The 17,149-nt window shown below is 40.7% G+C and overlaps 2 protein-coding genes across 4 annotated transcripts in view; one reads left to right on the top strand and one right to left on the bottom strand.

Moving 5' to 3' along the window:
• Nucleotides 1-17,149, bottom strand: part of LOC143213929 (prohormone-1) — a 121,615-nt gene that overhangs the window by 51,224 nt on the left and 53,242 nt on the right. The window lies entirely within an intron of this gene.
• The window catches only part of LOC143213928 (uncharacterized), a 30,525-nt gene that overhangs the window by 640 nt on the left and 12,736 nt on the right, over nt 1-17,149 (top strand). The gene's annotated exons all lie outside the window — the stretch shown is intronic.

The raw sequence follows: 17,149 nt of genomic DNA, 5'->3' as shown, positions 1-17,149 counted from the left end.
AGTTGGGTCAATTGGCGGTTTCGAAGATTTCGCGCGGGCTCGGGAGCCGTGATGAAACGCGTAGGACCTCGTGCGCGATCGGCGGCTGCTCAGTGGGCTGGAAACTCGTTTATTGAATTTCTCAATTTTCATGTTTTCAACGAGTTTTTCTATGCTTCCAATACTTCGAAATATTGACGATTTTGTACAGATAATTATGTGGGCGGAGACGTCACTCGGAAGACAAAATTCGGAAAATCAAAGCGAAACAACTGATTATATTATAATATATATATTTTTTCATTGTTTAACTGGTTTCGGAGCATTATTTAATCCGCAAATGCCGCAATGTTTATAAAAAATTCAAGCTTTAGGCTTCTAAAAAATGTTCGGAATTGTTAGACGTGGGACTTCTTTCATATAAAGTTGAAATAACGCTAAAATAATTTCGACCATGGAAAAGGTGTTTCCAGCTCTCTGTGTACTGAGAGATCATCAATGCGGTTACGGGTGTCTCGAGGTTCCGTTCGCGCGCAAAAGAAGGTGCGAACGTGTCATGTTGCACAGGTGTTTCAAGTTGATTTAATCTGGTAAAAATGCTCCGCAACTTTGTGAAACAGAGAACAGTGAAAATTATAAAAAATCTAAGAATATTGTTGCTTTCAACGTAAAGAGACTGTTAAGGGTTGAAATGAATTTTTATTTATTTACTGCTTCCCACGATCGATGCAGAATAATTTTATTTTGCACAAAGATCCGCAGTCTACTTACGATACTTAGGAAATAGCTGTTCAAATTTTATCGATTAAATCCGAGCAAAGTTGTCCGATTCTAATAAAAATTATTCGGTTAACTTCTATCATTTTCTACAGCCAAATTTAAAAACATAAGTTGCTGTCCGTAAAGAGCACAATAGATGCACATTTCATTACAACAAATAGTCGTATTCATTTGAGTTTTGCGAATGAAATTGGAGCAACGTTCGTGTTCAATTTCCAGCGAAAGATTCTTCCCGAATTCGACTGTAACACGTGGGGAATGTTAATGGTACATTAATTGCCGCGTTGTCGAGAACAATTGAAGAGAGAGAACAATTGGGAAGGGAGGTTTTTCTTTCGGTAGAATCGACCTAAAGGGGTGATATCTCCCGAGTGGAATTTCCTTAGCCCCCATTGGCCAGCGGGTTCCGTACGTCATGCTTCAACGACGTCCACGATCCGCTATTTAGGTTGGAAATCTTCCAGAAACTTTTTAAATACAGAGTTAATCGAACTTTTGTCCAGGTTTTATTTCTTCCAGAGAGGAGACAGTCGATTTTCATTTCCGGTCAGCGCGTGCATAATACATCGTGTGCTATTCTAGAAACTGATGTCTCTACTTTGTTAAATTTTCGTTAATATTCCATAAAGTTCACAGACTATTTCCGAAGGATACAAGATCGAACTTATCCGACACGATTTTTCGCGTCCGCGGAGGAATGTTTAATCCTTGTCTGACCCACGAATTATTTACACATTTATTTACAATATTCTTTTCAAAGTTATCGATGCCCGAATGTACCCTGAAATTAGCCGGTGCGAAACCATTTTTCGATAAAAGATCAATTTTCTTCCCAGCAGAAAGAATCACAACCCAGGCAACAAATTCGAGTTTAAAACGAAATTGCAATTGGTTGTCGACGACAGTCACGAATTAATTTCTACACCCACTACGATTTCGCAGAAACGTTTCTGAAGCACTCTTCGAAAAGCGATCAATTTCCTTCGGAAAAAGTAACCAATTCGAGTTTAAAACGAAATTGGAATTGCCTGCTAATGAGAGTCACGTATTAATTTCTACACCCACCATAATTTTACAGAGGCGTTTCTAAAGAATCATTCTTCCAAAAGTAGATCAATTTCCTACAGGAAAAATAACAAATTCGAATTTAGAACGAAGTTACAATCGATTGTTAATATGAGAGTCACGTATTCTACACGCACCATAATTTCGTAGAGGCATTTCTAAAGAATCAAACCAAAACCAATTTTCTTCAGAAAAAGTAACAAATTCGAGATTAGAACGAAGTTGCAATTGGCCAAGACAGTAGTGTCAAACAAGACCAGAAGTCCCAGTGTTAATTAGTCCTGCAAGTTGGACTAAATTTTCGTGTCTAAAGAAAATGCAAGACATATCCGAGCAAAGAAGATTCCTGCATTTTGCAGGTTGACCAAAGCGCGAGACTGCAATTGGATCTTCGTCTCGGCCGAGTTTCCAGGTATTCGCGCGCGTCTCCGGTCTCTTTAATTACCTCGAGCGAACAGGGCCGAGAGGATCAACTTTGACAACCTTCTCGCTGTCCTGAGGGACTGGTCGAACCTGCTCGAATCGGTCCGGAATCGCTCCTCTCGTTTCCCGCGATGAGTCGCATGATCGCCGCGCGGAATCAACAAGTAGCTACCCTTTTCCTGGTCCCGGTCCTTTCTCGACCTCTCTGTACCGTCGAATAAGTTCAAATCAGGTCAGTTCCATCTTAGGACACAGTCTTATATTCAGTCTCCCTCGGTGTGGTACACTGGATTTCGAGACCGCTTTTGCATTAGGATTTTACACACATATTTATTTGCACTTGAAGTACATGTGTGATATTTTCCAAGTACAAATAATCGAGTTAGTCTAAACACAGTTTTATATTTAATCTCATTTGTTGAGGTACTTTCGATAAGGCTTTTGCTCGAGTTTTTAGCAATTTTTCAGGAAAGCTATCGAACCTTTTGCATTAGGATTTTACACACATTTTTATCTGCATTTGAAGTACATGTGTGATCTTTTCCAAGTACAAATAATCAAGTTAGTCCAAACACAGTTTTATATTTAATCTCATTTGTTGAGGTACTTTTCGATACCGTTTTTGCATTAGGATTTTACCCACATTTTTATCTACACTTGAAGTACATGTGTGATCTTTTCCAAGTACAAATAATCGAGTTAGTCTAAACATAGTTTTATATTTAATCTCATTTGTTGAGGTACTTTTCGATACCGTTTTAGCATTAGGATTTTGCGCACATTTTTATCTACACTTGAAGTACATGTGTGATCTTTTCCAAGTATAAATAATGGAGTTAGTCTGAACACGGTTTCATATTCAATCTCATTTGATGAGGTACTTTTCGATGCCGCTTCTGCACGAATTTTTAGCAATCTTTTCAGGGAAGCTATCGAACCGTTTGCATTAGGATTTTACACACATATTTAGTGGGATTTTAAGTACGTGTGTGATTTTTTTTAAGTAAAAATAATCAATATTACCTGAATTATATATTTTTTATATGTTTTATGTGTTTTGGAAAACATGGATCGAAAAAAAAAATGTGATTGTTCATTAATTCAGTATGAATGTAGTTATAGTCTTATAGTTATAGTTCTTTTTCGAACCAAAAGATAAAACAAATTTGAGTTACATTCTTCTAATGCCTATGACCACGTTAATTGTGCGAATTCAAAGAAATATTGCATACGACGCTTGCAGTTACAGAAAAAGCACAAATTGATTTTTTGGATATAGATCACCAGGATACCTCCGTATATTCCGTATTTCGTGGAACCAGCATGCCTTGAACACGCGACTAGAAGCATTATGGGTGAAAGACACAGACTCGATTCGGCTATTCCACCACATAAAAAGTGCATCCTCGAATCCGAATTTTCCCTGTAATTCGAAACGAATATTCGCGGTGTCCTGCATCGAGAAATCGAGATCACCCTCCCCTGTAACACCCTGTGCTACAATGTGTGGGGACGGTGCTATCGATTATCGATAAGTCACTGCTATCTGATGATACGGCGATAATATCGTGGAAAATATCGAATTTTGCGGGTCGAAAATGTCACGAGCCTGTTTGCAGGACAAAGAGGTTGGGTCATTATAATATAAACGTACATAATGCCGGTAGGTGGGCATCGGAACGATGCCCCGTACAGCCAACGAGCAACAGCCAGTTAATAGAAATGTCTTTATCTCGCTTTTCCAATTGACACGGCAATTAACGCGGCTCGACATCGCGTCGTCGCGTCGTGTAATTAAGATCGCCATTGATTTTTCTCGGACCCGTGGTGGCCCTGTCACCTTTCCTTTGACTCTATTGTTTTCAAAGCTGTTACGGTTTTTCCCATTTATGAGCTCCACATAGAACTGCAATGATTCAAACGCATTTTCTCGTTCGCGCAACGAGACGCACATGCGTTTACAGTAGTACAGTCACAGCAATATTCGGCCATTATAACCTTGCCCCTGCGTGCGCGATGCAAATACACCTCAGACTGATAAAAACGGAAATAAAAAATTCACGGATGGAACATTTCCAAAGATTTTTTAGGGATGCTATCTGCGATATATGTAGTTCAAATTTTTTACGTATTGCATACTTATCTTTGTAAACTCAATGAAATTTCACGAATACTTATGCAGACAAATTTTATCTTTACATTTTGCTGCGAAAGTGTATGGGCTCCAATTAAAAGACGATAACATTTTTAGTATCGAACCATACGACTTGGATGTTTGTTTTCTAGAAGTTACAACAATTAGTTTACTACGTGACGCGAAAAACAATTTTGAGAAAAATTGCAATTGGTCGCAGTTACTAGAAGTTACAATATCGCATAAGATGCAACTGGGGTAAACTTTATTTGACCGGACTCAAAATTTGTGCCTTTCTCCTATAAATTATGACGTATTTGGTAAGTAATGCAGTAGATTTGTACCCGGGGCGGCTGCAGATCGAAGTTTCGATCCTGTAGGATCAATGATTCAGGAGTTATGCTTGCTTAAAGTTGAGCAATCTACAGTGTTTTTGACAGGCAAAAGCCGCCGGTCCTTGCCGCCCCCTCCCCGACCTAATCACCAACCAACTAATTATGATTCTGCTCGGTAAGCACAACCGTCACTACAAACCAATATGGCGGCTTCCCTGTCAAAGACACTGCAGATTGCTCAACTTTAAGCAAGCATAACTCCTGAACCATTGATCCTACAGGATCGGAACTTCGATTTGCAGCCGCTCCGGGTACAAATCTACTGGATTGCATACCGAATACATCATAATTTATAGGTTAAAGGCACAAATTTTGAGTCCGGTAAAGTGAAGAGCAGCCTGCAACTGCATTCGCGGTGCAGTCTGAAACAATTCATGTTTTGGAAAAGAAAAGAGATTGAAACGAGAGTAACAGTATGCATATTTAATTAATCGGGTAACCTCGCAGAAATCAGCATGCGCAACAATACGCAGTTCCTAGCCATCTCTCACAGCCATACAAGTTGCCGACATATAATAATTATAAACAGCAACGCTCGAAAGGATATAATTAAGCATTGGTCATCACGATCTGTCTGAGAACTAAACACGCACGTGCAAATGAGTGCAAATGAATGGAAATGCATTTAATCTGAGCGTGTAGAGTAATTGCATTAGACAGTTCAGAACTTTTTCGACCGAATCGAGGATCAACTTCGGTCTAATTTCATTCACGATATTCGGACGCAACAGTTTCCTGGACGGCGGTGGGCGGAGCTTGAAATGCGACGGTGTTAGAATGCATTTCGTTCTGGGATACTCTGATGTTTAGGCGGGAACAAGAACGTGAACTATTTAAAAAGCGGCCCGCTTCAAACGCGTTCTTCAAACCACAGTCACAGGATTGAGTTTACAAATTCCCTTCGTACTTATACTTGATAATAATTCGACTGCGGATTTTATGCATTTATGACAGAAATGAGCAGCCGCAATTTTAAACAGGAAAAACATTAAAAGAATCCCAAGTGTATCAACACGTTACTGTTGTCCTGTGAACAGTATTGAAGGAAGCAAACAATTTTTCTTTGGCTCCAGAATCTTGTAATTGATGAAGAACATTTTTATTTTTCGTCTCTCGTATATTTGTCACTCGAGTTTGGCTTCTTCGCAAGGTTATTTTAAGGGATGACAATAATACGGGAATAAATATCGATTTTTGGAAACCTCGAATACCCCCACCCAGTGAGCAATGTGCTCTTGATTGAAATATCCGCCACTTGGGCTCTGCATTTGGCGACAGATTTTGGCCTGCAGATTCAGAGCAAATAAGGACCAAATCCTGTTCCAAACATGTCTTGACGTCAAAATGACCGCCTTTTTAACCGACTTCGAAGAAGGAGGAGGTCACTCAATTCGATCTGTAGTATGTAGACTTCTTTTCTATGTATGTTCACCGATTACGCCGAGATGGATGGACCAATCGGAACGAAACCTTTTACATCTTGTGGAGTATGTCCCCGGGACGGTCCCGTGAAACAAAATTTTGCATTTTTTTATTCCTTACGATTTTATTTGCGAAAGTGTAGGGTGGTGATGCCGTTGTGAACTCCGCTGAATGTTAGATATCAGGAACAGTAACGACGCGACGTCGTTACCGTTATTGATTGCGGCTTTCAGATATTTATAAATTACGATTTGGAATGTGACGATTGACAGAGAAAGACGTTTTTGTAAATCTCAGACGGAGATTTGTGAATATTCAGACGAAAGATATCTTTGATCCTACATTTCATGTATGTTCACCGATTACTCCGAGATGGATGGACCAATCAGTGTACGGTATATCTCCCGATTGGTCCCTTGATAAAAAGTGTGAAATAAAAAATTTTATAAATAAAGAAAAATTAAACCGACTTCGAAAAAACGCACTAAAAAGTATAAAATAATTTCGGTTTAATTTATGTGAATATACACACGAACTTAAATACAATACAATCTTTTCGGACGCGGCGCAACATTGAAAATTTTCGACACTGGAAATTACGAAAATCCTTAAATTCTTCTACATGCTTTCACATGTTAATGTATCTTCTCTTCTCACCTACTGATTTCCAAGTCCACCATATCCCAATGAAATCATAATCAGCAACATCTATCATATGGAAAATTTTTCGATTTTGCACCGCCTCCGAAAAGATTGTATTCTATTTAAGTTCGTGTATTCACATAAATTAAATGGAAATTATTTTATACTTTTTAGTGCGTTTTTACGAAGTCGGTTTAATCTTTCTTTTATGCTTGCAAACTATGATCGCAGTCATTTGGTCTTAAAGTCGCAGGGGATCGAAAGATCTGCGTTCGAGGAGAAGAAGGCCAGGTGAAGGCCTTCTAAAAGTCAACGCTATCGGGTCTCGTAATCAAGCGAAGGAATATCTGATTCCTGATCGACGTCGAGGTTGTTACCGCGAGTCTCTGAAATCTCATACTTCTCGAATCTCCTTATTGCAGGAACCGCGAACGGTTTAGCTCGCGTTTGTTTCGCTGCGGACCTCGACGGATGCGAGGCTCGAGTCATCCGGTGTTCCGTTTCCACGGTCTGCGATAACGAGCAATCTTCTCTTGCCGCGGAAACCGAATCCTATTCTCTTCCCATGCTGTCCCGTGACCGCAACACTTCGCTCCTGGGATCATCGCGGGCAAAATTAATCCTGTCGCCTCGACGCGACGCGACGCGCCATCGGAAATACATTTTTCCGACGGACCTCGATCTAAACGCGAGACGATTCAATTCTCGGTCGTTCCTTTCATCCGATGAATTCTGTCGATTTTATCGTTGTATCGAGCACGTGCTCTTCGAGAAGATTGAACTATCAAGTTTTCTTCGATTAATTTGTCATATGACACTGAATCTCGCGGTAAAGATTTCTCTGATGGAATCTGGCGAGATGTTTCTTTGCTGTCGAATGAAAATTCAATTTTTCTGATATTGACATTTAATACTTAACTGAACGTTCACCCACCGCGCATCCCGGAATACCGAAGTAATTCGACACGTCCGCTACCAGCATTTGCTTGATCTTCGAAATGTTTTATCGAATGCAACCCACCATCTTTACGAAGATCCAAATATAATCTAGCAGAAGTGGTATGCACTCTCTGAACGGTATGCTGTGTGCTACGATTTAGAACAACGAAATATACAATTAATTCGACTGTCTCTAAGTAGGCTGCGAAATTATGGACGTCGCGTGTATACACATGGTTGGTACAGTCTTGCTGGTAGTACAAATTATAATGAACTCCGGTTTAACACTAAACCTACAAAATATTAAGCTTGAAGCTAAGAATTTGCTTATAATTTTCGGAATCTAATGGATCGATTTTCACGCGTCTTCATAACTTCAATAATTGTAAAATAAAACTCAGAAACCGATCGTGTTATCATTGTTTAACATTAAGCAACTATACTGTACATGTCTATAATATCGGTAACATTTCTCCAACGGATGACCCTATTGTATTTCACATTCCAAAAACGATAACATACACAAAGGGTTGGATTGAGCCGAGTATCATCATCGTTTCGAAGCACGAGGCGACCTTGCGACCATAGCACCCATGAAACACGATAAATATATTACTTTGTTCAACGGCGGACGTGATCAGGTCGAATGTTTGCGTCGAGACCATGAGCAGCGGGATACGTCGTTCCCCGGGCTGGTAAATAATACGTCGTCGCCGCTACGAGTCGATTTAACGATGATTAAAGCCGCACAGTCTCGCCGCGTTACTTTTTATTAGCCGGCCCGTGTAAAAACCATATTGCGTGGTCCTCGTATGCTCGGCTTCCATGGTTTTCTGCTCTATCGATCCCTGTCCTGGCGATCCGCTCGTTATGACCCTCACCCCGTGCTCCCGCAATCTAATTTTTCCAAGTTTCACGCGGAACAACATGACTAATCACTGGCTAACTCTACCCCACGTTGTTCACCGCGACTTCGTTATACTCTCGTCTGATAGGGAAAGTTAGCCAAAGGGTAACTTATGATCTCCTCTGCTACCAGAAAACAGAGGTCTGCCACATGATTTTTAGGCGAAGAGGGTCCCAGGAACTAGAGTCGCCAAATTAAGACATGTGTCCCCACTCTATCTTCCCCTTCTTCGACGCTACTCCCCACGCTTTCGCCCCGGCCCGGTCACGTGACGCGTTCCGTCTCTGTCGTGCATATACTGGCAGAGAGAGGGTAACTTCTCCCCTCAATTCGTGCTCCCTCCCCTCATCTGGCGACTCTGCTGGACCCCCGTCAACTGTTTATTGGTGTACGCACCCTCTAGCGAGATCTGGACGCGTTGATTGGCTCATCTCTTCTTGTTTCTGATCTCGTCTACACCGAATTTCGTTGGCGAAAGTACATTGTCTATCATTGTCTATCAGCGAAAGGAGATTTTTAAGCTTCACTTCAGCACAATTGTGCAGTATCATAATCAGCCCTACTGCGATTTATTGATGTGAGAACTTCTTTAAGTGTACCGCTGAGCAGTGAATGTGTCTGATCCATTACGCTCCGAGGTGAAACGCTAGTCTAATGCGCACAATATTGGTCTGCTTTTCACGACTGCAAAATAATTTCCTCGCAGAACGATGATTGTATTTTGTCGAATTTGATTTTGAAATTTTTTGATACGAGTTACATAATGTTTCTAAACATGTCAGGGACATATCATGGTCCTTCACCAATTTTGGTCGGCCAAACAACCTATTCCTCTCACGTCGCGCCCGATATGGCGGCCCTAACTCGTTCCGCAGACAATTATTCGACAAAGGTCGCCGAGCAGTTTGTTCTTGTTACGGAGTTAATAAGGTCACATCCTGGAAAGAATCTTTCGTCCCTCTGATGACAATATCCGAAATTACCACCGAGTCGTCGTTCCAACGAAGCAGGAGAGATGACAGTGTCGTGTCAGACGATCAATTCTGCCGGACACTGTCAACGATCCCGAAGAGAGCTGCGAGCGATAAGACAGTGTGGCAACGCAGGCGTTGAAGTCACTGGGTCTCTCAGGACTCTCGCGATCGGTACTCTAATTTCGATTCTTGCCGTGACCTGGAAACACGGTAGAATACATTTGTCTGCCAGGGGTTTCTACCTCGCTGGTGTGTAACAAAATGTAACATTGCGTAAGACCTTTATGCAAAATAAAAAGCTATACCAAGTCGATTCTTTTGGTGATTTCGAATTTGTTTAGTGTCGTCACAATTCTCTATCTACTCTATTTTTGGTTATAAACACATAAATCCGCAATCTAGTGCTATTGAAATAATGATATTGATATAATAATTGCATAAAAATTGCAATCTCAAAATTTAGCCAATTCAATATCTTTAAACATTCGACCTATAATCACCTAACCATTTTTAATATTATCAACTTTCTGGGAATATAAAAATTGGGCGAAATATTACTTTTGTTATTCGCTATTTTTGAGAAGCGTGCACACTAAACCTACCACGTCCAAATCACCGGTTTCTTATTTAACAATTACTGAAATTATAGAGATGCCTTTTTATAAAAATGCCATAGAATCGGAATAAATTCAATCTTGCGAACATTTTCCGCGCAATTTGCTTGTAACACTCGGTAGGTTTAGTGTTCAGAAGCTCGATAAATAAAGCGTCGGTCAACTGTGTGCTTGCAAAAAAAACCCGCGTCGTCCAAGGGATTGGTAATTAGCCGTCGAGCGTGACACGGGGCGAGCAATTAGCTTGGTCCCGTCTCATTTCACCGGCGAAACGGAGACGTGATTAATGCGGCCGGAAGTTCACTTATTAATGAACCGACACCGGACACTTGTGGATTAACGGGCCGCGGCGCCATGCGAGCTGGATTACCAGGGAGTCCTGGAAACTGTACGTTTTTCCGAGGACTAGCAACTGAGACGCGACCAGGATTATTCGGTGTCTCGAGGATTATTAATCGAGAAAGGACGAGCGACAGGACGATGCTGGACGCGGGCTGCACCATTAAGACGTCGAAACTCTCGATTGAGTTCTCGAAACTTTCTAATTCGGCGTCGATCCGGTCGTTGAAAGGTCTTCGCCGGCGAGAGTTACTGCAATTTTTCAATTGTGAAGCAACCTGCTATTTCTCTAACTTATTAGGACACTTTTCAACTGTAAATAGATTTTCTGTTTCTTTATTTTTGGTGTCATATCCTCCAACTGTGGACCGATCTTTTAGTTCATTTACTTTACTCGATTTTCTCATCGAAAATTTTCAATTCGAAACCCAGCTGCTATCCCTTTAAATTGTTATTAATGGATTGCGGATTTTTGTATAAAATGGAGCTACATAGATATTTGTTACTTCTTCCACTATTTCTTCGTCTTAATTTTCGATCTTAAAAATAGCTTATTCTCATTTAAAAAGTTTTCCTATAGTCGTCCTATTTTTTTATATTTGTGAACTGCAAGTCAGTTTTCTATGTCCCGTGCAGAAAATTTTTTGCAAATCGGTATTCAGGTTCTCCAGCCTGTATATTTCTGTTTCATCGAGGATATTTCACAAGATTTATTTGCGTGTACAAACAGCTTGAAAAGAGGAGCGATATCTTTCTTCTCGCGACCCACTGCTAGTTTCCACTGGCACGTCGCACAAAGACCACGCTGGTTTGTTCTTGGTAACTCTAATTTCGCGGTGAAAAGTCTAATTACAAAGTCGCGAAATATTCTACGTGTAGAGCATCGGCGAGCACCTGTGAAAAGACAACCGGGGAATCACGTGCAAACCGTCGAATCAGTGACGTTTGAAGAGGTGCATAACAGACAAACAGTTGCAGGCCAGAAAGAATTCAATCGAGGAGAAAGTTCGCTACTATTGAGTCCCAAAATTGAAATGATTCCTCTGGAATTTTGAAGTAAGCCATTCGAGATTAATTTCGACCGCCACATTGAAGTTTAATGCGTTCAAGAGAACATTGCAACCCGACCACGGCAATTGAAATCAATTTTTCATTTCTATGACTTTATTCACTTCCAAGGAGAAAGAAATTAACTTTTATCCCAACGATTGACACGTTGACTGATACGCGAGTGACACAATTATTTGTCTATCTTTAGAAATGAATTTTTCTTTATTTTCCTCTCAGGCCTCGTTCTATATAGTAGTCGAATAAAACAAGCCCGAAAATTTTCATTTTCATCACTTTTTTCCGGCGCATTCCGACTATGAAATATTGTCGGAATTTCAGCTATGCCAGAAAACTAAATAACAATCTGTTTCAATCGTTTCTCGGCCTCTCAGTATTCAAAATATTCAAAAACCTCGGATCGATCTGACATCAGCAATTTCAAGAGTGCTCTATGTAATAAGCGGAAGGCTTCGCTTCAGCAGGAAAAATATTTTTTTATCAAACTATCGGAAGTTAGTCAATGAAATTCTTGAAACATTTGCGGATACAAAGTGACATAGGCAAAGCTCCTCAAGATGATCTTCGCGATTTTTCTCCAAGAGAACAGGTGAACGGATCAATACCAAAAAATTCAGGAACAGTTTCCAGACTTCGTTGAAACAGGAAAAAATATTCTCTCACCAAAAACTGAGAAATAAGGCAGTGAAATAAATTCTTGAAACGATGCTAGACACAAACAGTTGGAACAGCGCCTTAATAACAAGGCGACCTTTAAAAAATTCTATTGAAGAAACTAGTCAACGAAGCACTATGAAGCTTCTCGACTTCTTAAGGTGTACCTTAAAGAACACTTCTGAATACATATGAAAAATTTTCGATTTCGAAGTTGGTCACGTACCACAGATTAATATCAGCGGGAACTTCGGCGTCGCTTCGCGAAGAAACTTCTTCGGTAAAAATCGATTTTGCGGAACTGGATTAGAGGGACGACCGCTCGAGGAATCCATTAGCAGACCCGATCCCTATCGGACGTCAGAGTTGGTCGGGGTAACGGGTGTTCGCATGCTTTCCGGTCCCGTTTCCGCCCACGTGTCCATCGGAATTATTTCGGGTAATTATACAGAAAAGTATTGCCCACTCCGATTTTGATAAAATTTAAATATGTTATAGATATTGACATTTTGAACAACTTTTTCCTTTTCCAATATAGGGGGGTCGCTTTTAGTTTTCGAGATATTTGCAAAAAACTATCGCGAATACTGTATTGAATTTTTCGTATTCCTGCACGCTCCGCTGCAACGTAAACCTGTTTCGGTACGGCATTTATTTACATTTTGACTCTGTAGAGATGAGGTAGAAAACGGGAGGGTGGAAAGAGCCGACCTGACACCACACACACCCACCCAGTGTTTCTAAAAAGAAGGTTTCCGTTAAGAAATTAACATTTGCGCAAATTTTCAATATCATACTCGTAATCAGCACGTGAAAATACGTAAGAATCTAGAGTATAATTTAGAAACAGTGGGTGCATGTGAAATACCGGGTGGGGTGTGTGGTGTCAGGCTGGCCCTTTCCGCTCCCCCCTCTTTCTCTCTTATCTCCACAGCAGGCGTGGGCACGGGTGGAGCCCCTCAAACGCCTGCTTCCCCCACCAAGCTTTCTTTCGGTGGCGCTCCTCGTGGCTCCGATGCACGAGGCCTGCGCACTGCTTGCGACAAGCGAAACGCGTCCTTCTTACATAGTAACGACGGGTCTTGGTGGGGGACAGTGGGCGCTACGGTGGGGACAGTTTTGCCTCAATTGAGGCAAAATTGCCCACGCCTGCTCTACAGCGTCAAAATGTAAACAAACGTCGCACCGAAACAGACTTACGTTGCAGCGCAGCGTGCAGGAATACGAAAAATTCAATACAGTATTCGCGATAGTTTTTTGCAAATATCTCGAAAACTAAAAGCGACCCCCCCCCCCTATATTGGAAACGGAAAAAGCTGTTCAGAATGTGTTGCTGCATAACATATTTAAATTTCATCAAAATCGGAGTGGGCAGTACTTTTCTGTATAATTACCTTATTTCGGCGAGTAGGCTCCGCGTAACTTCGGCATAATAAACCTCGCCCACCGTTTGATCGCAGTTCACGCAACTCGCAAAAGCTCGCAGGCAATTCTCCGACAATTACGCGGCCATTCGTCGCCGCAGAACAGACCGTGCCGATCAATTGAATGTTAGTTACCCGGTGTATATGTCCGATCACCGCGTGTGCCACTCCACGCTGCCGACATTGGCACAATAATCGCGTGTTAAACGCTAATTCCGGCCAATTTCTTCTCGCGCTAATTTTAGCTGCCACGTGTCCACCGGACAAGCGTCGCACAGAGGGCTAGAAACTAATTACAGGTAGTCAACAACTCTTTTTCAAAATCGAACGTACATATATTGGCCATTTTAGAGAATCATGTCTGCGGGGACAATTCTACAAATCATATTGTAGAGCATTAAATAGCCAATGAGAACTAATGTTTTATATATATACCTAGGGTAAGGTTGCTCAAGTCGCACCAGTGCTCTTACAACTTGAATTTTGAACGAACTACGGCGACAACAGCACATATACAACGGCAACCAAATATACATCTGAGTCAACCAAGTTACTTTACGTATTATTGTCTGCCATAAACCAGCCTCATTATAAATCCTGTCATCAAGTAAGTTTATTTCAATTTTCTTATAATTTTCTGCATATGTTTTTGATAGTTAATCTTGCAAGTAAATTATTCATAAAATTATGTTCCCTACTAAATATGAATTCAGTAGAATTTACATAATCATTTGGTCGAAACGAAATCGTATTCATTTTATTCAGTGGTAGGTTATGTTTACTTTTTAAATTCAACTTGTGCCGTGTCTTAAGTCGTACCTATACGAGATTCCTAATTCGTACCACCTCGTCAGTCGAAATAACGTCAACGCAGAATAAAGAAAACATACAAAATCCGGCAAATAAAAGAAACGCAGTAATTAATAAAAAGGAATTGGCATTAAAAATTAAAAAGAAGAAAAGCGATTGGTTTTGTTTTGTTTGTGGAGAAGATCGGGAGGGAAACATGATTCAATGCTTGAAATGCAAATCATGGATGCACAATGTATGTGCTGGAGTTGATAAAAAGGATTAATAAAAAATACGTTTTAATTATTATTGTTGCTTAATTGAATTGTTAGGTACGACTTAGGCTATAGGTGATACGACTTAGGAAACCGGTTACTTTAGTCGCACCGATGTAAGTTTTTAAAGATTTAGTTTATTTTTTATACATGAAAGCATATAGATTTTCTAATTTCGTTATAATAAATAACAACAATATTAACACAAGCTTTGAATAACACATTTCATTTCTATTTATTTGATAAATCCGAAGTTTCATACGGTTTTCTTCTTCAGGGGTACGACTTGAGCAACCTTACCCTATATATTTTATAAAAATTTAAATTTTGGGGTTTGAAAAGCATGTTTAGAAGTTTGTCATGTTTAGTGTTGGTCAATCATGTTTAGTGCTGGACCAATTATATAGAAGAATTATTGTCTGCGACAATGTCGAGGGACTGTGACCATTTCACTCTCACTGAAATAATTCTAGCAAGCTGAATATAATAAATCGGCATTTCTAAATCATTTTATCTTCGCCACTGTTTCAACTTGCACGTACTCATTGTAATAAATGCATCAGATCCGCAGACTATTAATCACAGTTTTTCCGAGCACCTGATGCTCGCATTCGCCGACCATTAGTCAATGGACCTACTTCATAGATTTGTTCATTCTTATAATAAACAGTAGATAATGCTCGCTCGATAAATAATCCGTGGCTTGTTTAAGAGAGAGTCGCCCAACATTGTTTGATTAGCGAAGCAACCGTCTGTTTTCCTTGCTTTCAATATCACGGAAGAGGTCAATCAAGATGGAAGACATTGCTGAGGCAATGTTGCGATCTCCTTCGATGAAAGCAGATGTATATTAAAGAGGACAGTTGTGCTCATAAATTGAAAATGGAACAGTGAGTTTTATTTCTGCAAACAAACGAGGTCAGAGCGGGGGTGTAGGTTCCCCGACGTCAACAGTCGCGGAATATTTACCCTTTGCACTCGGAATTCTAGCACGCAGCTGATATTTCGCGTCTCTCGCAACAAGTCGGAATGCCAACGATGCTCTGGTATTGTGCATCTTAATTGTCGTTGCATTGTTGTTCAGACCGAATCTGATAAACGCTTCCCCACTAAATAATCGAGGTGTTCAGATTGCGTTGCGTCCACTAGGTCAACTGATAAATGTAGTGTACGGATCAGTGTAAACCAACAATAATAATAAGAACCAGAACATACTACTTGACTAGTTAAAACGATCGAGAAGACACTATCCAGAGAATTTCAAATGGAATAATCGGAAAAATTGAACACTGTGCTATAAAATTCAACTAATTTCGTCTACACCAAGCCTGGGCAACACTGGCTCGCGGAACAAATGTGGCTGTTTCTCTCCTTCTCTTGCGGAGAAGATGGGAAGTGGCTGCTTCTCTCCCTCCCGAAGAAAAGTAGCAACAACATCTGTTCCGCGAGCCAGCGTCGTCCAGGCCCGGTCTATACAGTATATCACTCTGTTCTCGATCTAGCAACATTTCGTGGTACATAATTGAATTAAAACTTCTTTTCATAATAATTTTATCGACATGAAAATACTGCAACAGAGTCATTAAATTCTTGCGATGTTATCACTGTTCCACGTTCGACTGATCGTCCCTTGAACGCTGTAGGAATTGAACATAACACTGAACTATGCCAGTTTCTTCTGGATTTTGCCACGGAAGAGAATTCGCATGAGCATCGCGTCGCGAATGGGAAACACTCGCATAAATTTCCCCTCCCAGCTACACCCACGCGACATAAGTCTCCTCGCTTTCGAGAAGACAGTCCATTTCGCTTGAACGCGTATTTACGAGCGGCAACATCTGCCCGCTGCCTCTTTAATCGCTCGTAAACGAACAGTCGGCATAAAGCGTGCTTCCGCCCACTTCGGGAAGAACTTTCCGCTTCACGGTGAATTGCGAAAGCGAGAGGACTCTCCCCGAGAGCAACGTTCAAATATTCTACCCGCGAAAAAGCGCGTCGCCCCTATCCGCGAGATCCTTGTCGATTATTAGCATTTTTGGTCGATCGTCAACAGGGTCGGTAAAAGAATCGATACTTCTTTGATGTACATAAAAATTACTATATCTAGAAAATATTTTCCTTAATTCCTCGGAGTGTTAAGAGTGTCACGAATTTCAATGTGTGGATCTTTATGCGAAATAAAAATTGTTCGAATCAATTCCAAGAAACAGTAGCCAGATTGTCCCACTCTTTATTATCATGGTACGTTGAAAATAATGTCATTGTTAAATTTTTTTTAACCTTCCACTGTTTTAAATTGCTCGCGGTGCGGGTCCGAATCTATTGC

This window comes from Lasioglossum baleicum, chromosome 12, assembly GCF_051020765.1.
Source record: "Lasioglossum baleicum chromosome 12, iyLasBale1, whole genome shotgun sequence".
NCBI lineage: Eukaryota > Metazoa > Arthropoda > Insecta > Hymenoptera > Halictidae > Lasioglossum > Lasioglossum baleicum.
This window is presented reverse-complemented; position numbering and strand designations above follow the sequence as displayed.